Raw genomic sequence first — 25,650 nt, forward strand, 5'->3', positions numbered from 1 at the left:
CAACATTAGAGTGCCACACAAAGGAATCTTCTTACTTTCGCTTCTTGTGGCAATCCTTAGTAAAAGCCCCATGTTGTAGAAGTGAGGCTGCAGACAATGTCTCACCTTCTCATGCTAACTGAAGGCATCCCTAGTGATCAGGCTGTGTTGCTTTCATAATGTAGTAAACAAATGGAATGCTACTGTATGTTTAGTCATACTTGCCTACTCTCCTGGAATGGCCCGGAAGGCTCCCAAAAATTGGGGGGTGCTCCCAGAAGCCCGGAAGAGAAGGCAAGTCTCCTGGAGATGGCTGGGCACCTAAACACCCCCCCCTCCCCATAGGCACCTGCAACCCTTCCCCCCCATCCGCCCCCCGTGCAAGAGTGCTTATTGAACAAAATTGTGTAGTCCGGGGGGCTGATGATGCAGTTCACACCGAATTGCACATTGCAGCCCCACGTGGATGGGTCATGATGACATGATTGAGCCACCACACCCCCCGCACTGCCCATCTATAGTGATGCACCACCCCCTGCTGTGACGAGGCAGCCGACCAGGGGCAGTCAGAAAATCGTTAAGCTTGTGTTTAGTTGACCATGTAAACACTTTTATGGATCAGTAGAAGGAGCTTTGGTAAGTCAGAGAAAGAGAGCAGTTTTCTTCATGTACATGGGCAGGGATGGACTGGGGCTGTATTTCAGCCCTGGCAGTCTGCCCTGCACTCACGTGTGAAGAGGGGCATGGTTAAATCAAAGGGGCGTGCCGCGAGTCATGAGGGCTGGCCTCACGGCACCTCCCCGTCTCTCCCCGGCCAAGCCCAGCAGCCGCCGGCCCATCCATGCCTCCACCCCTTCCGTCTCCGTGGTATTAAATTGATTCCAGAGCCGTGGGGTGAAGGGTGGGGGACTCTTCCTTTCCCCCTCCTCGAGCCGGTCCTTAGGCCATCGGCCCCTCTAGCATATGCCAGAAGTGCCTGTATGCCAGTCCAGCCCTGTATATGGGGCACCCTTACACAAGTTCGCTGTGGGATCTGCAAATGTATAGTTATGCATTTTCCCATGCACATACATATAAACATAGGTGCAGTTATGCAGCAGTAAGCCTGCAGAAAAGACAAATACACATAATTTGTCCTGAGGACCTGAGTTTTCTGAATTTCTATATACATGTCATATTTCTAATAGCATGTAAACAATCAAGTTAACAGTACAAATATATGAATTCCTTACAGGGCTTATAAACACCCCTGGCATTAAAAGATGTTTGTTGTCTTGTCAGTAACTGGCCCCAGGTGGTCATTCAGCACTGGATTGGCTGTGAGCCAGAGAAAGTGTCATATAATTGGTGGCCACATCTCCATATAAATTTCTCAGTCATTATTACTGTCAAAAGCATTAATCAGCAGTTAGTGCAAAAGGAAAATGCAACCCTTTTTTAAATGCTTTCAGTTTTAATATTGTGTTAAAAGAGAAATAGGCTGCTACATATATACACTAAAATCACAATAACTTATTGTAGTAAGCAGAAGAGACATAACAAAAGAAAAAAGGTAACCTAATTGCAATTATCATCCTCTAGTATCTAAAAACACCCCCACCTTATGTTAGCAGAGCAGTAGAGAGGTTGGTTACAGGATGAAACATGTTGAAAGTGGCATGAGGGCAGCAGTTAGTGATGGCTGTTGATGTGCCCAGCTTTGTGCCCTACCTCCCACATAAACATCTTCTAACAAATATAGGGCCTGATTCAGACCCGCTCGCGAGCGCTGAGCGCTTCCAAGCGGGTCGATGGTGCCCAAGTGCGCATGCGCACGACAGAGGCTGCTCCATCGTGCGCATGCGCGAGACCCGAATAACGACGGCCAAGCCATCATTATGGGTCTCACACCAAAGGGGGCATGCTGTCGATGGTGATTGACAGCACGCCTCCTTTAGTGGGCGTGCCGGGGGCGTGGCTGCCCAGACAGAGGCGTTCCCATGGGAACGCATACCGTCTGGGGCCGGCCTCACTGACATCACTAGTGATGTCAGTGGGAGTGCTTTTGGCTCTGATAGAACCAAAAGCACTCCTGGGTTTTGAGGCAGCGAGACCCTACCACAGGGTCTTGTCGCAAGCCCGATGGTCGCGATGGTCTTGACCATCGCGACTATCATTTTGGCCGCTCGCTATAGCTGTAGGTGGTCACCCATAGCTATGCGAGCGGCCAGGAGGCCGCTCCAAAATGAAGGAGGGACGGCCCTGATTCAGAGCGAGCGCTCTGTCAGAGCGTCCGGCTCTGAATCAGGGCCATAAATCCCTCAAAACATGTGTGAAGATGGTAGGGAATTATAAGCTAGTGCTGATGAGTATCATTACACAAAGAACCAGGTTTATTTACATCTACTGGCTGCCATCTCAATACAGCTCTTAGACTCAGTGAGTTTCACTGTCATTTCTGTTGCCATTTTAATTCTTCCATTGGTGACCTTCTTTGCCTCCTTGGTGACACAGCTACCCCGAACATGGGAAACAACTGTCTGGCTCAATTTCTATCAGCGAACATGAACCTAGGGAAAAGCACCAAACACACAACCGTGTCTTAGTTACATTATAGGAAATGCCTTCACGAGGACCATGAGAGGAGGTTCAATTGAGATAAATGGTGAACAGGTAAAGTTTATATCATTATCTTTTATTTCTGACCGTGATTGGTTCTTGTTTTGTGTCTCTGCTTTCCATTATCTGCCCTTATTCAAATGCCAGTCGTCAATTACTTCTTTGTTATTGGTGGCTGAAAGACTGTAATCTCTAATGCATAGGGCCCTCTCTACAATTTGTCTCATGACTGCACCTCTGTTTGTCAACTTCATATATTCTTATTATGTTTTATGCTTGGTCATGTTTATATAATTCATCACACGGCTGCATACCTCCCAAAATGACCCTCTCTAGGAGGGACACAATGCTCTGGTCCTGGACTTCCCTGGTAAGAGGTGGGGCTGCAGCGCAGTTCAAAATTCAAATAGGGGAGCCACACCAACTGTTATTTCACATGCTGCCAAACATCACTGGCTGGGACTCACTGGCAGTTGGTTTGGCTCCCCTATTTGAATTTTGGACTGTGCTGCAGCCTCACCTCTGAAGCCACCACCAATCATAAATTACCATGGAAGTCTAGGACCAGAGCATTTTGTCCCTCCTGGAGAGGGTCATGTTGGGAGGTATGCTGCTGGACGGGCTGCATATTGAGACAACTAATAAATAAATTATGGTTAAGATGAGGGACACATGCACTTTATCAGTATTTGTTACCTTATTATCTTATTTATCAAGTGTTCCCCACAACTCTTAACTTGTAATCTCATTTGAGCACAACCACCTTCTGTTTCATGCCATTGTATGCAATTTGTGTCATGATCCTCACAATATATATAAATAAATGAATAATAACATACATAACCAATCCAAAACAACATATTATTCTTCAGGTGTTATATCTAGTATAATATAGATAAAGATAAAGATCATAATTGGTGATCTTATGGGTTTCTGCTCTTGTTCTCTTCCCTAGAGTAAAACTTCTCAGCGTCACAATGCTTGCTATATCTTGTATTCTCTGTAGATATGAATACATCTAGTACAATATTGGGATGTTTTTCAGCAATTACTTAAATCATTTTGGATGTAGAAGCTGTCATCAGATTAATAGCTCATCAGTTAAGTGAGCTTCAGTTATGCTTCATTTATGATACTAATTATTGCCACACATTTGTCAGGCAGTAAAAAATATAATTGAACTAATCCATAGAGTCATTAATATAAATAATAATCTGCATCTGTAGCAGACAATCTATTCTGTTTTATTTTATAAATGAAGGCAGTCAATGTCAGAGTCTTTACATTAACAGGGCAGACCATGCATAATTCTAATGATGAGTGTCAGTGTTTGAAAGTGCTGATTCCCGCTGCCAGCAGGATCAGAATTGACATGCTGCAAATTGTGTACTCAGTGAAATGCTAGATGTAGTCATTTTGGCTGAACTACGAAGGCCTGTCCTAATCTGTTATGACATTTTGTGAAACTATTGTTCCATTCACCACTATAATAAACCAGTTTGTTTATTTTTAAGACTTTTTTTGTATTTACAAATAAACTATCCTTTTGAAACTGGATACTAATCATGCTTTAATATTGTGACATAGGAGAAATGAGAGAATTCAATATAGATTATTTAATATAAGACATTACATTAGCTTCTGAGAAAACACTGTTGAAGATCTCAGAATTATCTCACAAGATTGATATAGTTATGACTATATGTAGATGATGTATGGGACTTCCTCCATGACTTTACATACAGATGTAAAATATTTCATTTTGATGACACACTGAATCTGATGATCATGCTGTATACTGTAAGTCATACAGTGGAAGAGGTGAGGTAATGCAGCACTACGCTGTGCATTTTTGCCTCACGAAGAAAAAAAATCTAATTCAACGTGCTCCATACCATGGCCTCAACTAGGGGGGGGGGTCTTAGGGGGCACGTGAACCAGGTGTTGGATGTAAGGGGGTGCCGGAGAAAGGCTGTCGGGAGGCTAGGTAGCTGCTCTTGTGGGTTTGGAGACGCAACCCGGCCTTGAGAGGCACAGAGACACCATCAGTCTAATGTGGTGCCGGTCGCAATCAGTGCTCGCGGACCGGCAGCCAATCAGCAGGGGCTGCTGGTCCGTGAGCTCCAATTGGTTCGCGAGCAGCACCACATTACAATGATGGCAGTACTGACAGTTATCCAGCATGTGGCATCCTCGTCCAGCACCAACCTGAACTCACCTACCGCATGACCGTGGCAGGTAGGAGAAGGGAGGGCCTTACTGTGGCTTAATGTAAAAAATGGCCTTACTGTGGCATAATGTGTAAGGAGCCTTACTGTGGCATAATGTATATGGGGCACTAATGTGGCATAAATGTGTAAGGGGCATTACTGTGGCTTGAATGAGGGGCATTACTGTGGCTTAATGTATAAAGGACATTGCTGTGGCATAATGGTTTATAAGGGGCATTACTGTGGCAGAATGTGTTGTAAGGGGCATTACTGTGTTGCACAATGTGTTGTAAGGGACATTACTGTGGCTTAATTTGTTATAAGGGACATTACTGTGTGGCTTAATGTGTTGTAAGGGGCATTACTGTGTCATAATGTGTTATATGAGTATTAATGTGTGGCACAATGTGTTATAGGGGCATTACTGTGTCACAAAACCACACACCCTTTTCATCCTCTAAGTTGTATTTTTTTGGGGGGTGCCAAATTATTGCCTTGCCCCAGGGGACAAAAATCCTAGTTTCGGCCCTGTCCATACTTGCCAACTTTAACTGATTGTCAGGGAGACTTCCTGAAATAGTAGCAATCTCTCTGACTTCCTGAAGAGTCTAGCAATCTCCCTGATTGCACTTTACCCCCATTATGTAGCGGTTATATACTTGGGGAAAAACTAAATCAGAGATATATACATTCAAATGGTATAATCAGTGTAATTTCCGTTCATTGGTTATAAGGCACAATTATCCCTATGGCTACATGCATTTTCATATAAGGTTTCTTTTGGCCACTTTTATAGAATCCCTTGTAAAACACAGTACATGAGAAAGACCTGTCGAAGCCGGATGATTGGCTGAATCTGTTTACAATCAGAATCTGCAAGACGCCATTTTGCGACTGAACTCCCAGCGCCATTTTAAGTTACAACTCACGAGCTAAGTAAAGATGGCAATGTTTTTGGTAATCCTTTTAGAAGCCATGACAAGCCCATTCTGGGGACAACCTTGCATAGAAAAATACCAAAACAAACACAGTATCAGTTAGTAACTAGAAAAACAGCTTCCTGAGAAAAGTAATTAGAAAAAACAATACACCAGGAACTGTGGGTGTTTTTGCATGTAAATTAAGAAACTTCACATGTAGGCAGGTATAGCTATGGCAATTGAAATATAACCCAGACAATGATCTGCACAATTGAATTTGTAAATAGGCAGAAGAAAACCTTTAATTTCACTGTCAGACAGGCTCATTACTAATAACACATTGCATTGCAGTTTAAATATGTTAGTAAGGGATGATATATATATATATATCTATATATATATATACATACATATATTAAATCCATCATAAATAGACTCACATGCGTAAACACTGCACATTACGCACAGTTGCGCTGTTTCACTCTACAAATAAACGAACCACGCATATTAGCAACTTTATGCAATATTCTCTTACACATACACAAATTACATGAAAGTTTCCCTAATATTAAAGTGTAATATTCAAGGTTTACTCAGTGATTATCAATGTTGTGAAATAAAGATTATTTCATATCTAAGGTTTAGCACATGATAAGCCAACCATGTTTGGTAGCGTATTGATCTACTCTGTCTCAACAGCTTTCCGGTGTCATCGGTGGGAAGATCGCAACATGCATTCTCAGCTTATGGACTGTAGAGAGTTAAAACACCAAAATGTACTTTGTAATGTTAGCAGTTGCATGCAGGGGTAATAAGGAGACAATAAGCTGTCGGAGGCTGACCTGTGTCCATTTGAATCAACCTGTTAAATATCCTGTAACAGATGCACCCGCACTGGGAACCAATGAAACCATGCCAAACTTTTCTATTGTATTGCTTATCCCTGTAAGGGTATAAATGTGCTTACAGACTCCAATCTGGAGTCTTCATGCTGATGCTGTTGATGGAGGTTTCTTATGGATGCCGCTAACTGGTCCCAGTGCGCGTGCGTATGTATAACTGTACCTTGGGTCTGTATAATTTCTTTGCGCTAAATTGTCTTTAGATCACAGCGTGTAACCTACTGTTTTTATATTGAATAATATACTTTGTGCTTTGGAAACACATTTTCAAGCTCTGAAGGCTTTTATTTTACTGTATGACTGCGTACGCAAATATAGTCAATTTTAGAAGGTATAGGCAGGACTTAGAAGGTATAGGAAGGATTGTACCAGAGGTTTGATACCGTTATAACAGACCTGAAAAGTATCAGTGTGTTTTCATCAACATGTAGATCTTACTAACTGCTATGGGGCTCATTTACTTTTGAATGTAAATCAATTTAATGCCACGCCTCACAGATGTATCTGTACGCGTCTACTTTAACGTCACACTCATACCGTAGGTGTTGCTTTCATAATCTCCCTGAAAAGCTTTTTTAAAACTAGGCAAGTATGATGTGCTCTATTCATCCCCTGTCAAAAATGCTTATGTTGTACAATTTCAGCATGGAAAAGTTATCTTGACTGTGATAATAGTGACTGATTGGGCAGTCATGCAAAACATCCAATCAGGTGCTGCTTTCTGTCTATGCCAAGGACAGAAGTCTCTCCTACTATGCACTGTCTCTAGGCAGAGATAATTTGCAGGTTACAGTTTTTATTAGTCATCTTTAATGCAAGTTATCTCAATTTGCCAACAATCAAGTTAAATGTGTGAACACTTCCCACACAGCTGAATGACAGGTGGCTAAGTAGATGCGGAGTTCTGCATTTTAAAAAATAAAAATTCTTAGAATCTTCTGAACAATATTACAGACACATGGAATCTCACTTTAATATAATTATGGATATAATTAATGGTTGAGAATACCAGCAGGAAACTTCAATTCAATTACAGTAATATGTAGATAAACAATGATTTGCTGTTTACCACTATATTATGCTCTGGATGGTAAACTCCTTATCAAAGTAGATACTTAGGTTTAGGGTGCGGGGAAGGGAGGTTAGGGTTAGGCTCTTCAGCTGCCTGTATTTCATACCCATTCCCTTCTTTGGTGTGTATGTAATTATTACATATACTGGATAGTGTCACGTAAGATTAATTTTTTTGTTCCGAAGATGCAGTATAATCTTAAGTAACATTGAAATGCAATTAGGAAAGTGAACTACCCAATTATGCCTTAGCTTACCGGATATTACTGTACACTTATTAACTGAAATGGTAGTTCTCAAGATGGGTATTTAAGTTGTCATAGAATTTTTGAAATTTGCGTCTGATACTGACTTGCATCTGAATGTTTGTGTTTTCTTATCCATATCACTATTACTGATTGAATCTGTACTTAATAGCAGCTTTCACATTGACGAGACTCAACAGTATCCTGAGCAATTGCACTGTGTATCATAGTATGATCATTTAGGAGATATTAAAGATTGACCTAGGAATGATAATACTAATAAATCATTGTCATTTTTAGCGTAAAATCTACAAAAATAATCAATATGTCTTGTTTCAGCCATGGATATAATTTCAACTGAAATACACATCAGTTCAATATAACATTTTAAAATATCCAATTGCAGAGAAACCGATACAAATGATTGTTTTACTAAGGAAATGCTGACTTTAGAATTATTTTTAGGATTTGGGTATTTTTCATACCCTGAAGGCTTAAAATGACAAAATATGCTGCCTGATCCTTAACACGATACCGTTCTATATGCAAGATTCTCTTCCAGGTTATTATTCTGTTGGGCATCCAATGTCTATCTTTCACTTCAGATCAACCTCAGTCAGGATTGCATGCCATCATTATTCAACTATGCAGTCATGAATTTATAATTCATGTCCTTCAAAAGCTTTCATTTGACCTTTTGCATCAAAATAGCTTTTGAAACTAGTATATGGCACTCTTACATGTGTGTTGCTATTTTCTCGTCACTGCCAGTTATTTTTTAATGTAACATAATTACATCTTATAGGTGAATTCATTAAAAATGCATTCTGGATGTATTATTTAAATATTCTGTGAATGTAGTGCACATTTTTATCTATTGGGAAGTGAACCTATTCTATGACATGCAAAAGGAGAATTCATGCAAGGAATCATGATTTCATCGATCACACTTAAAGGCAGCAGATGTGAGAGATGGAGGCTAATCATATGGCAAGAACCAGTTGCCAATAAAAGTTCATGGACATCTGGCACAATATCCACATACCTATAGAAGAATAAGGGGTCTATTTACTAAGCAGTGTTAGGAGACAGAGTGAAAAGTGATAAGTAAGTGATAAGGTGCCAGCCAATCAGCTCCCAACTGTCATTTTTCAAACACAATGAGATGACAGTTGGGAGCTGATTGGCTGGCACCTTATCACTTTCTTATCACTTTTCACTCTGTCTCCTAATACTGCTTAGTAAATAGACCCCTAAGTCTGTTACCTTATCTCAGTCATGAATATTTCCACTTACTGTATTAAACATATCTGCATTGGAGTGATTTGTAACTGTTTTATGACCTATGTATGATAGGAGGAAATGTCAGTAACATGGGTACATACTGTTAGTAAAGGATCACTTCACAAATAATTACCATAAGCTACCTTTTGGTGACATTTTGGAAATCTGCCTTAACATCTTGAACTCACCATTGGCCTGAAGATACTGCAAAAACTGCACTGAGACACTGTTATTTCCAAAATGATGCTTACAACATGTTACAGCCTTCTATTTATTTGTCATGATGGCAACAGTATTCAAATAAAATTCTCCCTTGGTGATCTGTAGATCTAATCTAACATATTTCAATGTTCTATAAAATAATCCAGTTTGAGCAGCTTTGATCACACTGCCCACAGAAAGCATAAGCCTGGTGTTAGATGTCAAATCCATGTTTTCCTGCCCCCCTAGATACAGATGAACAAATGCTCTGCTTACACGGCCTCACTACAGGAACACTTGGAGCCTTCTAGATGTCAGAGAACACTCTGCTAAATACATGTGGTAAATGAGCCTGCACAAGTAGTGCAGGTTTTACTCACTAGGCATAGTGCTTATAGAAGACCTCCCCAAAATAGCAGCACTTCTTGCCTTGTCCAGAATGTTCTCACAATAAACTTATCAACTTGGGAACAGTAAACTGTAGCCAAAATTTTCCTGCATTAACATTAGAAAGCAATCTTACATATTTTACCTTTGGTGACATCTGTGGCATCTCCATACAAGATGACACCGGTCACCCGTTTCTCTTTTTGGGATTTCTGTGGCTTATTTAGCACATGTCCCCGTTTACAATCCCATTAAGCCATTCCTCTAAGACTGCTTCCTCTTCTGTCACTTGGGATCTGTCAGGACACTAGCAGGTGTGAGTCTCTTCTCAGGGTCTCTTGTACTAGTAGTGGTAACTGTAGTGATGTGGACATTAGCAGGTCATAATAAATTACTCTACATGTGGGCCTGATTAAATGGAATGGGGCAGTATGGTGAAATGGCAAATGTATAACATGTGCAGCACCAATACTGCAGTGAAGTAGCAGAATGGAACAGAAATGAGGAAGCTGGCTGGTTCTGCACAGGACCTGCAAATGTAACTTCTGGATGATAACAGTCTGAGAACTGCACAGGACAGCAGAGGTAAATGGTACAGGCATTGCATGTGGAACTGAAGATGATTAGCAGTTTTGGAACTGCACAGTACAGCAGTGGCTAACTGGACAGGATTGCAGGTTGGAGCTGGAGATGATTAGCAGTCTGGAAACTGCACAGATTTTGCCGGCTGGAGACGTAGATGATTAATAGTCTGGAAACTACACAGGATTGCAGAGGAAAACTGCACAACCTTGCAGGCTAGAGCTAGAGATAATTAGCAGTCTGGAAACTGCACATGACTATAGTAGAACCTGCAATGGGTTTTCAGGCTGGAGCTGCAGAGGATTAGCAGTCCCCAGGGGACCCAGTAACACAGTCCCAGGATGAGGCACATTACAGAATCTCCTTAAAGTGTGGACATTCCCATCCTAAAATGTATGGGAGTTGTTGGACTATGGCAGCTACTGCTGTGACCATATAACGCTTGATCATAATTGGCAATAGAATTCTGGTGCATGTTTTGGTAGTTCCATTTAAGTACAGAATCTGAATCTTAAATAGTCACTTGGGGAAGATGTACTTTATCAAACCTTTTAAAGGGAAAAACTGTAGAAGTTGCCCATAGCAACCAATCAGCTTCTTTATTTTATTCAAGATTTTAGATAAATGATAAAACTGATTGTTTGCTATGGTCAACTTTTCCAATTTAGAGGGTTTGGTACATATGCTGCTAAGTCACAGTCTTAAGTAATACAGTGCCAGAGCCCAGGGTAAGCTCACTTAGCGAATCAACAAACACTTGTACTACTGATTTACTATGTCCACTATTGCAGCCTCCCAAGACAATTTAGGCTTACCCGCAGCCAATTTCATAGTGCAGTTAAAAGGTTACACCCGACCAATTTAAGATTGGCTACATTTATTTGGATCCTGTAATGTTGGATATTGGGCCCATAACCACATTTCTACATTCAGAGCATACTAGACCATTTGTTTTCCATTCTGACACCTGCTCAATTTAAGTACTTGCAGCTGTAAATAAGTTTTGGCCATCCTTAAATCCTTCTTGTTGTGGTATTGTCATAGGAAGGAATGCAAGTGGTTTTGCTGTCTGCTGCATACTGTATATCTGAATATCTCCATCACCTTAATGAGTTCATCAAATGTTTGTGGGTTGCTACAATAAAATCTGTCAAGACCTTACATAAAGCTAACTATCTCTATAATCTAGATGATTGCAAAATTAATTTGAGGCTGGAGACATAGTTGTTTATTTTTTTAATAGTTATTTATAAAGTGTACACAGCACACATATTCCACAGCGTTATACAGATAATATTTCAGTAATTTGCATCAGTTCCTGTTCCAAAGGAGCTTACAATCTATATTCCCTTCTACATGGACACACATACACATTACGCTCAATTTTTTTGTCAGCAGCCAATTAAGAACCAGTATTTTTTTGGGAATGTGGGAGAACACACATGCAACACAAACTCAGAGCAAACTATCCATGACCGGGAATTAAGCTAATGACCTCAGTGCTGTGAGACAGTTAAGCTAACAACTATGCCAACTGTGCTACCTATATTAAGGAGTTTAGTTAAACCACACACTACTCTCGAACTGTCAGTATTGAATCTTCTGTGTGCTGATACCGTAGCTCCAATTTATGCAGACCTTCTTTCTTCAGGTGTTAGTCCAGAACCACTATTATTTCTGAATCCAAATCCTTCTAAATATTTCCTAAATATGTAAGCTTGTTGAGCTTGCCATACAAACATGGTGCTAGATTCTGAGACCATCTCTCCTCCCATTATTATCAGCCTATACAGGATGGGATACATGAAGCATCACAATTTGAATGCAATGCATCCCGACACTCATCACAAGCATAACAGCATTTACCAACACTGTATGCTTGAAGAAAGTCATAAAGGACAGCTCTCCTGGTAAGAGCTGTCTTTTGTGATAGAAGGACTTCCAGGTTTAGGAACTTGGAGTCATTCTGTGCATGCGTCGAGTGGTGCACATGCTGCGGGTGGTGCTGGGAAGGATCTGATTGGATCCCTCTCAGAGGGAAATGCAAAAAAAAGCCCATATGCTTAATTTGGGTAACACCATCTAAAGATGAAGCTGCCCACCACATTACAGCTCCAGAATATATTGCATCCTGGAGCTTGGTGCATATGCGGAAAGTGGCCTAACCTCCGAAAACAGCATTTTCGGAGGTTTGACCACAAAATATGCTTTGCTGAATCCCGCCCATAAACTCTATCATGTTCTACTCCACATCTTCCATGGAAGTCATTTTATGTGCTTACAACAGCCATGTGATCTCCTCTTGAGCCATACCTATTTTTATCACTTATGCTTGCTGTATAACAGTAACTTGCTACAGGGCTTTTAACATCTTTATTATTTTGTCTGTTTAGCTGGGTTGGAAGAAGAATTTGGCTTCCCTAAGCTTCTCACAATGACACCATATGTGACACTGATACATCCAAGATGATACTAACAACATGTTTCTGGTATATAACATATACAGATATGTCCTCACGTACCTATACTTTTTGCACCATTTAGCATGAGACCCCTGGCATCATTCCAATGTTGTGTATGTTTTCCTCAACTTTGCTACTTTTTCCTCTTTTTCATCTTAGTTTGCAAATAGGATTATTTTTTTTTGCCACAAAGAAATTGGTATAAAGTTACAGATGAAGTATAATAATGTATGGCACAGGTCACACATATCATACCTGTCTTTTGCTCTCTTAGACTGCATACTTTCTCCTCAACTGCGCTCATTTTTCCTTCATTGTACTACTTTTTCCACAATTTTGCATCTTAGCAAATAGTGTACTAGGTATTTTTTATTTAATTTTTGTTGCAAAAAATGGTAAAACGTCACAGATTAAGCATCACAATGCATGAAGAGAGTCTCTTGTATCAGACCTTTCTTTTTCCTTTTTAACCTGGATTGTGTACTTTTTACTAAACTTTGCTACTTTTTCCTTCATTGTGCTACTTTTTCCTCAAATGTATTTATTTGTTTACTTAGAATTAGAGATGAGTGGTTCAGTTTTGCTGAAAAAAGAACACACATGAACTTTCGGGTTTTCGAGTCGAAGCAAGTCCTGGCTCAGATCACTTTTGGGTCTCTGAGTAGAACTCAGATCAGGCCTGCTGTAAATTCAGAACCTGGATTGAAAAATTGAATCTCGGGTTTTGGATGGCATGTCAACAGATCCAAATTACATGAGTTTAGCAGTTTTTATCAATTTTAAAGATTTATAAAACCAAAAGAGAAAAGAACCAAAACACTTCAGGGTGGTTTTGCCAAACCCATAACATTGGAGGGTGGTTTTGTCAAAACACAGGGGTCTGCGCACATCTCTACTTAGAATTAGCGTTGTGGTGAGGCTAAGTAGCAAAGTATGGAGCGCTAAATGTGACTATTTGTCACAATTTGAAGATAGTTGTATGTGGACACATCTGTATCTGTTTTTAATTGTCAGGATGGCAGTAATAGTTAAATAAAAGAACAATTCTTTAATAGTGGTCTTTAACACCTATCTAACCTAGTTCAACTCTCTATAAGATTGGCCAGCATATCCAACATTGATCACCTGTCCACAGGATACAAAAGCCTTTAAACTCTAAGCTACTCCTCTCTGATCCATATTAGGGGCCAACCTGTCTCTGGGTTTGTCTTTGGCCAGGTTTCATAAAGGCATCCAAGCTGATCCTAAACTAACTTCCTTTAGATTTCTGTAGTTGCTCATGGTCAATAGCTGTCATTGACAGAGGTGCAATAGAGAACCTCCTTCTGTATGCTTTAGTTCTTCCAAATGTGACATTTATTACTTTCCCTACTCTTAATCACATTCTCCAGTATCTTAGCCCATTTGAGTATACTTGCTGACCACATCCAAAGAGCAGGGTAATGATTTCCCAAATGTATGATCTGCAACTTGAAGCTGTTCTATTCTTGTAGAATTATCATGGAGCAGAACTAGGAAGCAAACTTGACCCCTCACCAAATGTGGAGACTTGGGAGAACATTATACAGGGAATTTGTAAAAGCACTATCTCAACACAGATCGCAAAACTGCCAATAATGTGTACTAATGGTGGTATTATACTCCTGTGAAGCTTAAATCCCAGTGTCTCACCTTATTTTTTATTTTTTTTAAACTGCAGCCACAAGGGCACCACAGTTTGTATGTGCCCTGTATTAATTCCCTCCAGGAATAAAGTACACAGACTTCTCAACAATCACTTTGAAGCCCTGGTTGCAAGGGAACATTGTCTACTTACTATGCTATGCCCCCCCCCCCCCCGCAAGACCTTATTAAATTCTCCAGGAAATTGGTAGCACACATTCTAGCAGCAAAAGCAACTGAGTGCCTGCAAACCAAAGATCCTTGCCCACCAATCCTATATAAGATTAAGAAACAAATGTGAAACATGGTGACCTTGGAATAAATAACTACCTCTATGATAGAGGCAATGTGTTCAGTAAAGTACTGTATGGTCTCCATGGCTATTCTCCTCCTCAACTCTTCAAATATTATAGGACTGTTCACAAAATACAAATAGTCCATTAGCCTTTTAAAGCTACCTACATATTTTATTCATCAATTACACCCCTGCCCCCTTTTTAACAAACTTTACCATAACCCACTTTAGCCATGAATTTATTTTTCTCTTAAAAATGTGCTTATATTTATCCTTACTGTGGACCTCTATTAAATCCCTTGTTATGAATTGTTAATTCTTCCCATGTCATACTTTACCTTTCTTTTGTGAATTCCATTTTTGTTTAAATGCAGTGATACATGTTTTTGATATATTCTTGACCAACCATAATAAAGAATTATTATGATTTAAAAAATATATATATCAGAGGTGAACCCAGGTCTTAAAACATAATCCCCCACTGACGCCAAACCCAATTATAAATAGCAATAATATGAAATATAACTTTGCTTTAGACTGCCAAAGTTGTCAATGCTAACCTTGAGTAGATAGTGTTGGAATCGTGGAACAGCAGGATAACAGGATAAGAAGATCTTGCATGAGCAACAACAACAAAACATTTTGTGGAGGAGGTTGTCATTAATGTAAGTATAAGTCTGCATTGTGTAACCATATTTATCAGGATTATTCAGATGGTACAAAAAGAGTTAATGGTAGTGCAGAGTATAATGAGATATATAAAATCATGCATCTGTTACATGTTTCCCAAATGTTTTGCCAAAAATTCTTTGCCAAGGCTGATTTGTAGAACTCTGACTAATGAACCGCAACAACAAGTTTAACAAGCTTCTGACATTTGTTAAAAAAAATGGAAAGGGATATATACCAAAAAGAATTTCAAAAGGAAAATATGAAAAATGGAAAAGCATATCATTAGTTATTACTACTTATTAGGGCAATTATTATTGTTGTTACAGCATATATGGAAACAATGAAGTTTTCCATCCAACAAAACGCCAGCAAATCTATTGCTTTTGATTAAGGTTTAGATATAACAACATGCCCTGCCTTGCCAATATTTCAAAGCCTCACTAAAACAAAATGTAAAAAATCTCAACTTAATAACATCGTGATCGAACTTGTGTGTTAAAGCGATGACTGATTAATCCACCTAGCCCTGGGAATATTGACTTATACTCTAAAGCATAATATATAGATTTGTTTCCCTTTTGAAACATAAAAATGTGTAATAGTCTTGATAATGTACTGAAAACCAAAGACAAATAGGTAATGTTTTATATTATATGGAAAAAAATAAAGATTTGACCAATTACAGGACTGTTGTTTGTTTTTCCACAATCAATACTTTGGGTTCCAGAAAATATATTTCAGAAATGCTATAGTGCATTGTAAATTTGAAAAGTGCTGACAAAGCTAGCAAAAGAATGAAAACACCAGCAATTCTCTAAGGGCCCCAATCCAGTGACTAAAGAAAACAAAACAAAACAAAACAAAAAACTTATGTATGGCAGAGGTTTACATATTGGTATTGTAATATAGTAATGGATGCTATCTTAGAAGGCAAATATTTGATTCAATAATATTATGCAGTCTTTACCTACACTAGAAGGCAAGCTAAATAGAAGGAAGTGTTGCTAAATATTAACTGTATTACAGCATAGTAAGGAGGTGGCAGCAGGTACAAATCACCAGAGCCTAGGCCTCTGTGGGGTGCCTTGAGATGATATGGGGGCATAACACCACTTGCTAGCACCTGGGCCCACCATTCCCTAGGTCTGCCAATCTAAGTGACTGAGAGTAGTATAGAAAGAACAAATAAAAAAAGATAAAAGATCTGTGTGGTTGAACATATTTATACTGGTAATACAGTGCAGCGGTATGCATTTGGCATCCCAGCGGTCTGGATGCCGACGCTCCTGTTACCGGCGCCAAAATCCTGATGCTGGTCAGAAGACCCGTGCCTGCATCCTGACCGCTGGGATACCAAAGGTAAGTATTGGGTGGTTAGGGGAGGGTTAGGTTTAGGGTTAGTCACTATGGGGAGGGTTAGGGTTAGGCACTAAAGGGGGAGGGTTAAGGTTAGGCACTGGGGAGGGGGAGGTTAGGTTCAGGCACTGGGGTGGTTAGGGTTAGGCACCAAAGAGGGGGGGTTAGGTTTAGGGTAGGGAGAGGGTAAGGGTTAGCATACCGACCAACAAGTGTAGGTATGTTAACCCTTTCGAGATGCCGGCGTCGGGATTCTAACAGCCGGGATTTCGAGTGCCAGCATCTCATGTCGATTCCAGTGCAGAAGCCCCCTATGTAAAGGAGAAAATGTCTTGCTTAGATCAAATTAAAGGTTTAACTACAGTAAAGTAGGGGTAGAGTCATTTACTCTATTTCCATAGTGGAGTAGGATCTCATCACATACACACTGAACAAAACAGGAGTGAATAGATAATGTTTCAGAATAGATTAAGTGCAGGGAATATTTTTTGATAATAAAACTGCGTATGTGCTTGGAGTAGGAAGACTTGTACAGTCTTAGATAGTTCATGACTGTCTCGAAAATAACATACAGTTGGTCAACAGGCTTTATGCATTCCTATTACACATTTCACAATGATATAATGATATAACCGTGACCACAAGAAGGAACTTTGTCACAGTGTGTACATAAAGCTCTAAGGACACATTTAGACCAATTGTATCCCATTGCTATTTACTGACAATATACCATAAAAATCATCCTGAAAGGAAAATTATTATTATACAGTGTAAGATATGCAACAACTGTACAGAGAATGATGCAGTGGGGGCGATTCAATAGTTTTTTAAGCTGTGAATTGCAAATCAAGTCCTGGGCACTCATTAATTATCACCCTCTTCGCCCCGGGTTTAGCCGTGTAAAACGACTAAACCCATCTAAAGTTCTGGTTAAGGCCCTAACCAGGGGGTTTCTCACACATTTCTGCTCGTACCCTTCTGAGGCTATCGCGCCCTGCTGGAGAAACAATTGAATTGCTCCATCGGGCGTCTTAAAGAAAAAACGCCCGGCAAAACATTTGATTCGCCCCCATTGAATCTTAAACCAAATAGAAGACCCCTAGTAAAATTTTCTATTCCAGTATTATGTAGGATGAGAGTGTAAAGTGACTCCACTTGGTTAGTAACCAACATCCATTATGTGATAGGGGCATATCCCCAATTTTCATTGGATAATCTCTGAACACAATTAGCTTTAAAATGTTGACAAGGCATGTGGCTCTCTCAGATGAGAGACTGGTCCTGATTGGCTATACCTCTGCTCACTCACAGACACTAATTCATTTAGCATCAGAAACTCTATTGAGTGATCTGTGTCACTGCAATGTTTTTTTTTTCAGCCAATGGATTGCTTTGGATAAAGAAATAGGTAGGGGGAAAATGTATAAAACCACTGCACATCACTGCCGATTTGCGCATGGACACTCCAAATCACTGGATAATAAATCTGGAACTTTTGAGGCAAAATTGACTGTGGTTTTAGGGCATACATGCCCTCCCGGAAGCTGCGAGAGGCTCACAATTTTTCAGGTAACCCCCCGCACCCCTGGAAGAGTAGGCACTTCTCCCACATTCTGCCCACTTCCTAGTGAAGTGAGCAGATTAAGGAGAATTTTCTTGTGGACCGGGGGATCCACATGTAGGGGGCGTGACTTAATGACTCGATTTTATGAGAATCGCTCCATTTTGACCCTGCCCCATTTTTAAATATGCGCCGTTCACTTCAAATTGTCATGAGGGGTAGGGCTTAATTACATGACCCGTCCGGTCCCGACCCAACACCTCCCACCTGCTTCTCCTCCCCGGGCTTCTCCCGGGGAAGAAAACTCCAATGTCAGCAAGTATGTTTTAGGACCTTATTCAGCATGGCACGCTAGTGTGCTGCTGAATGCAGATTCCCGATGATTGGGAATCTATGCAGGTGCATGACCCGTTCTGTGTATGTGCAGAATGGGTCTGTGATCCTGCACGGAGACTGGCAGCAGCCTGTCAGTGATTGACAGTCTGCTGCCATTTGTGGGCGAGGAGGGGGCGGCGATGCCCTCCGTTTCCAGAATCGGAGGCGTGTTGACGCCGTTGGGGGGGAGGGAAGAAGCCAGGATCTCTTCGGCTGACTGAAATTTCCTGGCTTCTTTCTCTCATCTGTGGCGGCCGGCTGCGTGACTCCATGGGTAACCTTAGCCGGCCGATGTTCCGCAGAGTATCCCATGCTGCGTTGGACAATGCAGCTCGGATACATAATGCAGCAGGAGGCGTGATGGCTGCTGCTGCATTACCATATCTGCACATATGGAATTGCAAAGCTGTCTGCTAGCAGCTTTGCAATTCCATCTGAAGCTGAATCAGACCCTTAAATGGTCAAAAACACTGCACATTGATTCATTTGCTCCCAAGTTTCATTGTTTTATTTATTTTTTGAGTTGTATATAATGGATCAGTGTCTATCTTGCAGTAAGTTGTTTTACCTGATTTGACATGATATTTGTAAAACAAAGAAGGGTACAAGTGCACGCCTGCAGTTGTCATAAATTCTTATGCCCCTGTAAGACCATTATAATATAATATTGCACCTGTAATAAAATAATAAATTAATATTGTCTTGCTAATAAATTATGTCCCCCTTATGTTAATGTTAATATTTATCATATTTGTTTCTGTTCTGACAAGCAAGAACCCTGAAACAGCATGCCATCCCATCTGTTCTGTCAGAACCATGTCTACAAACTTTTTTCTGGGGGATTGGGTGCATCTAAACTGTCACTTTAGATACAGTTTCAGGGCCTAATACAGCATGGATCGCTATTGCAAAACGGTGCGTAGTTTGCCGATTATTGTGTACTGCACATGCGTTCACCTACGCAGATAGAAAGCCATCGCAGACAGAGGGATGGGACATCAGCATTTGGGGGTGGTAATGGGAGTGGTTGGACAAACTCAGGTGTGCCAGTCCGTTTGAACACTGTTACAGGGGTGTATATAAATTAGCCACTGCGACGGCATATGCAGCTTGAGTACTCACTGCATGCGACGAGGTTACCAATTTCTAAGTAAGGTCAGACCTGTTGTAGTTATGCGTGAGGGGCCAATGCTACTTGATGTGAATGCAGGACTATGAGGTATTATGGATGTGGGAAAGCGGTAATGGGCGTCTCTATGTTTGCTTTGGGTGTCTCTAAATTAGCTATGCAATCATTAGCATATTTTCGCAGCAGACCTGCGTGCGTAATCGCAGCTGCGATCACAATAGCTATCTGTAGTGAATCAGGTCCTCAGTTTCCAAACAATAGGTTAGTAATACTGTAGGTTTGCCTCTGAGAACCACGGGCAATATATGGTGGTTTGCAAACCACATAAAAAAACATTTCTCAGTAAATTTCCACATTTCTCTGAATTCATTTTGTTGAGTTTCTGACTATGATTAAAATCAAATCAGGAACTATATGATTCAGATCTAAAATTGACATATTTAAACAGAACACAACATATGACTGATTCATGTTTATTTGAGCATAGACTTAATAAACTCACATTGGAGACAGAACTGTGATGAACAGTTACTCATAAGTCATTTTAATATTTCCAGTCCCACTCAAGACTTTATTTTTATGTTATATTTTCACATAATTAAGTACCAAAATTATTATTATTATTATTATTATTATTATTATTATTATTAGTAGTAGTAGTAGTAATAGTAGTAGTAGTAGTAGTAGTAGTATTAAATAATAATAATATTAACACTAACAATACATACATTATTATTATTATTATTATTATTATTATTATTAATAATTATAATAATGAATAAAGTATTATTATTAATAATAATAATAATAATAATAATAATAATAATGAATAAAGTATTATTATTATTAATAAAAATAATAATAATAATCATGGTATTTATAATAAGCTTCTTATTTCACTTTTCGTCCATGAAACATGACACACATTATTGCCAGTACATTTGTTTATATCTTCCTGAAAAAAGTGCTCTTTGCATTTTACAGGGAAAACTGCTCCAGGGTGTAGGTGCAATACATTTACTATATGCTTCACGCATGTCCAATATGGAGAATATGGAGATGGATAGACATAAGTATTGTGCATGCCTGAACTCTCCATCCTGCGCTGCACACTATTCTGTTACATGGTCCCTGCCACAAAGTCTGATGCTTGAGCATTACATTACCTATAAGGGATTTAATTCAAGCTTTGGAGAATTTGTGCTTTGCATTGCCACAACAGCCATACATATTAACAGTAACAGCATATTAGTAAATATATCCCACAGTGAGCTGAGATTGCTAATATTTATTAATACGGGGCCCATAAAAAAAATTTTTTGACATTAAGAAACACTTTTCAGAGGTATTTAACAATACATGTCCTGGCAAAGAGGATTGAAGTAAAGTGACAGCTATCTCTGTTTCTTTACTGCCAGTTCTGACACTGCACATGCACATCCTTATATGAACATATGTACAATTTTGTGATAGCCGGGCCTGGAAAAACACCAAGTTTGCTAGGAAAGGGATCAGACAATCTATCTTCGCTGATACTCTCTCTTAGAGGTAGAGCAGATAATGGGCTTAAATTGGTCCAGACCAGAGTCCTTGAGAATAATGGGGACTGTGGTCTGTAGCGATAGTCTGACATCTCCCATGTAAGGCATTTGTCAAAAGGCAGGAGCATCCTGTTTCCACATAATTTCTTCAGAAGTTACAGCAATAAATAGGCCTCATGTCTAGAAGAAGATAAATGATGGTGTTAATATATTACTAAAACAAAGTTTAACTAAATCTTTATGGGCATTGCTTTCAGAATCTGGATTGTTGGAATTGCAACCTAATGCCCCAGGCCTGATCTATCCCTACACAGTGATACAATTATGATATTTGCTTGCTAGAACATTGATGCTGCAATTATAAAATCTGCTGTACAGTACATGCAAAGTTTACCAATTGTGTAATTTTTCATATGTAGTTCCTAGATAACGATCGTGTATGGTGTGCAAATGATATTGTTATTATTATTATTATTATTATTATTATTATTAATAATAATAATAATAATAATAATTTGCACAATTGTACTAATGAATATATACTGGGACTCTGTTGTCTTGTTTCTTGAGATTCTTGTATATTTTAGAAATCAGATTATTTTGATTGAATTTGAAGACTGAGGTTGTAGCAAATACAGTTTAAGTGTATAAAGCAATGTGCAGAATATCAGTGCCTAAGAAGTTGCACACGATGTCTTTGCAAGAATATATTCTACTTGATAATGTTTATGTCCTTGTGTTTGACCTTGTAAATAGTTTTTTTCTTTATCTCCATTAAGTTGGTAGAGCTGGATGAACTATAAAAATATTAGATATACATTATCAGGCTTTTGCAGACTGCGTTACATTGACACGGCTCATTCTTATCTGGTGAAAAAGGTGTAACTCTGTTATCTTTCTATTTTCCTTTCTCTCCCTTTAGTCATGAGTTTCTTTTTGAAGGTTTTCTTTGTAAAACAACTGAGTATGTAGACAGGAAAAAGATGAACCCTAGAAAGATATATAATAGAAAGCTGAAATGAACTGCTGTAAAATAATTGTGTATCAGATAAAAGATAGTAGAAATTTAATATCTGTGATGAAATACAGGTTAACTGTTCTCAACATACTTACTATATATCATAAAGATCTCTTAAGTTTTTTTTCCATTCAAAACATATCATAATAATAGTTGTTAAGGAAAGGCAAGGGTTCTTCTCATTGTAAGGACTCATTCACATTGCATTTTATCCATACAATTAATCTTCTCAATCACTTTTCATTATATAACATGGATTGAGCCCAATGATCAATCTCCTGTGCAGAAACATCCACATTTCTTCATAAAATTATTTTTTTTGTTTTAATTTAAATTTGTGTAATATAAGAAATGATCTGTGACCTTTAAAAATACACTCTAGGCCTAATGCACATAAAACAATGCATACTTTCATCCAAACTCCCATCATGGCCCACAAATCTAGTTCTTTCCCATAAAGAAGGTGCATTTGACCAAAATTTGAAGTTCAAATTACCTGGTAATGAAATGAAATGGAGACCAAATAAACAGGTCAAAATTAAGCATTCTGATATCAAAAAACATAATTTATCCTGCACTTTTACTTTTTTCTACTGTTATATTTGACCTTTACTACTCTTTAATTTATCACACACTCATTATATTGTTTGCATTTTGGTGTATAAAAGAATTCATACATTTCTTTATGATTATGTACATGAGCTTTAATTCCAAACAATTATGTGCTGCAAAACAGGTTTACCTCCATTCCATAACATCATGTGCAGTTATCTCAATAACCTTTCCAAATAAACAGTTTTGTAAATACTGTAACAGAATATTCTAATTGCTTCTACCCAGTATGGGGTTGGCATGTCTACATCAAAGTGCATACTTCTTTTACAGAGAATGTGATTTGTTGTGGTTTGTATAATGCAGTGATCTAAAACATAATTCCAAACTTTCTAAGAATCACTGTTGCCTTGTTGCTTGGGCATTACATCCCTGGTGCAGAGCAGTTGGAGAACAAAATTAACTGAGCAGCAGAATTTGAATGGACTTGAGTAGGGAGAGGAAGGAATGCCAGATAGAAGAAGGTTGTAGTAGACCTGTTAAGAAATGACCAGTAAGTGCATGAATGTCTTAGGTGAATCTGGGGTAATAAAGAGATAAGGATAACTCCTAGGCAGTGGATTTGTGAGACTAAAGAAAGGGTGATGTTATTAACAGATAGTGAGAAAAGAAAGGGGAGGTGAGGGGACTTGGAAGGGCAAAAAGATGATAGTATAAGAAAGCACTGGGATACAGAAGGGATTAGCAGAAACACAACTGAAGACATAACTCTAAATATCAGGGACAGGGGAAATGGGATATTAGGTCGCACCAGGAATTATATATGTACAGGGTCACCCTTATAATATTAAATTATTTTAGCTCTATATTGAATATAATATCAGGAGAAGGGGTGCCACTCCTGGATACATAAGTGATATATAACAGAAGAAAGAAAAAATTATTCCCTTTGGTGAGTGCACAAGACCCTAAAGAAATAGAAATATTTGAATTATATTTATTAGTTATGCACTATTATATTATATTAAATTATATTTATATAAATACTAATTATTTATTTATTTGATTTACAAATCTAAAGCGATTCACAATTATTATTAATAACTATTTCATATAGTGAATGTAGACTTTAGCACATGGTATATAAAGGTTGAGAATGTATTTGCATTGATGGTTTCATGTGTTATTAATACTTTATATATGGAAAGAAAGTAGAGAATCTACACTATAAAATGGGTAAAGAAAAATACTATCGTTAACTGTGAGAATCTAGGTTTGGATACAATGTATTCCTTTTGCCATTATATTGATACATAGTATCCTAATAATGAAGTAAAACATAATCCCCGCCTACAATGAGGTTTACCTAACCTGTCAATCACACTAAGAGTAATGGTGATTGGTTGCCACTGGTATTTAAGGCATGTTCCACAGGTCATTCGGTACTGCCTGTTGGAAAAGCATTAGTGAAACGCGCGTCAGCATTTTAACAGTAATATGTCAAATAATAATACTGTGTGTGTACCATGAATACAAAGTTAGTGTTGTTAATGTCCCACTTGTAGAGATTGTGATGGAGATGGGAATTACTGCCCACCGCACGACGCTGCAGAGTCAGTGCGGCTAATACACGCAGGCAGCCCGCCTCCATCTAACACGCTGTCGGCTCTGGAGTGGCACATTAATCAGGACAATTATACTGTGTGTCCCTGTATGCTATATAGACTCCAGCTGGCTATTAAAGAGAGACATGAGTTTTGTATATACACATCTCTTTAACAAACTGTGAGGGTATTAATGTAACCCATTGATTTTGAAAACAAAATTGATATGTGTTATTGATTACATATGACACAGACATTACTGAATCACTCAGGGATGACCATTTATTACTTTATTTAATAACCCTATATATGTGCACTACACAGTTAAATACTATTTAAGTATATTTATTTGAGACATCTAGGAACTGAGCACTACAACATTTTAAATATTTATTTATTTTTCATATTATTTTGGTTTTGGATTTTGCTATGTATGCAATACCACATCCGTGGTTATTAACTTAACAATAGTAAAGGTTAAGTTTTAGATATTTCTTTAGGGTCTTGTGCACTCGCCAAAGGGAATTTTTTTTTCTTTCTTCTACTATATACAACTGAAAACATGACAGAGGAGAGAGGGGGAAAGGTGAGGGAAGGAGAAGTAGATCTAGGATCTACTTCTAGGTCTAACTTATCATTGGATCATATGTTGTGGACTATTTCTTACCAGCTTTAATAATGAGCTTGTTTGTAGTCAGAAAAAAATGTCACGTAAACAAAACTGTATCTGTCTTATAGATAATCTATTATTTTTTTTTTCATTTTGGCCAGTGTTTTGTGCTTCTTGCCAACGGGGAGACAAAGACAAATCAAGATGGTTGCTTACTTAAAGACTATATAAGGAAGAAACATTTCAAACTAAGCTGATCAAGAATAAATATAAGAAAAGGTAAGAATTTCATGAAATTCTTGAAGAGAATGAGAGATTGAGTCTTGTTAAACCTGATAACTTAAAACAATTAATTATAATGAAGGCAAGAATTGAAAAAATAGATGAAATTCTGTATTGCCACTTGCAGTTACTTATGGTCGAATCAGCTTATA

The 25,650-nt window shown here is 38.7% G+C and overlaps 1 protein-coding gene across 3 annotated transcripts in view; it reads left to right on the forward strand.

Annotated features, from left to right (window-relative positions):
- Positions 1-25,650, forward strand: part of SYT1 (synaptotagmin 1) — a 783,192-nt gene that overhangs the window by 52,383 nt on the left and 705,159 nt on the right. For 2 of the 3 annotated variants that reach the window (XM_088478101.1, XM_088478105.1), the window contains exon 2: positions 25,378-25,495. The exons of the other annotated variant lie outside the window; for it this stretch is intronic. The gene's annotated coding sequence lies outside the window, so the exon portion shown is untranslated. The remainder of the gene's footprint in view (positions 1-25,377; positions 25,496-25,650) is intronic. 3 annotated transcript variants of the gene reach the window in all.

This window comes from Taudactylus pleione, unplaced genomic scaffold, assembly GCF_031769625.1.
Source record: "Taudactylus pleione unplaced genomic scaffold, aTauple2 ptg000207l, whole genome shotgun sequence".
NCBI classification, from domain to species: domain Eukaryota; kingdom Metazoa; phylum Chordata; class Amphibia; order Anura; family Myobatrachidae; genus Taudactylus; species Taudactylus pleione.